Genomic DNA, 1009 nt, shown 5'->3' with positions numbered 1-1009 from the left:
GTTTGAACCACCAACCTTATGGTTCAAACCAACCTTGTGGCCTAGTGCTTTATTCCACAGTGTCACACCAGGACTTCTCTTATGTAGGCCTGGTACAGCAGTTTCACATTCAAACAAAGAAACTATGTTTCTTCTGAAGTGGATTTTAATTAAGCAGTCAGTATCAACTTAGAGGAGCTCTTGTAGTGTAGTGTTTACAAATTGGCTGCAAATCTCAAGGTCAGGAGTTTGAAACTACCAGCTACTCCACGGGAGAAAGATGAGGCTTTCTGTTCCCGTAAAGATTTACAGCCTCAGAAACCCTGTACAGAGTTGCTATGAGTCGGTACGACTCAACAGCACATAACAACAACAATCCATTTAGAGGAGTCCTGATATGGTACTGGAGGATAAGCACAGGACCACAAGGTTAGTTTGAACCACAAGACTCGTGATTCAAACTCACCAGTCACTTCTCAGAAACGCTGTACTGGGTTGCTATGAATTGGAACCAACTCAGTGGCATTAAACAACAACAGCAACTAATCCACTTAGAAGGAAGGAAGATTCAAGCCCTCAGAATGCATAACGTGATATGTAAATACAGGGAAATGGACTGTAGCTTTCTGTACATGGGCTATTTCTACGCAATTTACCTCAAGGAGAAGCATGGATTTTGATTTGTCTCTTGTATTTGTCCAATGTAAATATTTAAATAATATATATAAACACTAAGGCATTTGGTCATATTTACTAAAGAAATGGAAAGTACTCATTCAGCATTAAAAATATCTCAGTTATAGCAGTTAGATTTGCTAATTTGGCTATTGGCATTCATTCAAATGCATTTGGTACAGCTCACTCAGGGCATGTCCTTAACAACAACAGCAAAACTAATAATCATACCAATAATACCAATGAACTGTCACCAGAGGATAATATTTTGTATGCATTGTTATATAATTTAATTCTCTCATTAATTGTCTGAAACAATGAATTTTATCCCTATTTTACTGAAAGAGCTCTGAAA

Source organism: Chrysochloris asiatica, unplaced genomic scaffold, assembly GCF_000296735.1.
Source record: "Chrysochloris asiatica unplaced genomic scaffold, ChrAsi1.0 scaffold00279, whole genome shotgun sequence".
Classification (NCBI taxonomy): domain Eukaryota; kingdom Metazoa; phylum Chordata; class Mammalia; order Afrosoricida; family Chrysochloridae; genus Chrysochloris; species Chrysochloris asiatica.
The sequence above is the reverse complement of the archived record's forward strand: the minus strand, read 5'-3'. Positions refer to the sequence as shown.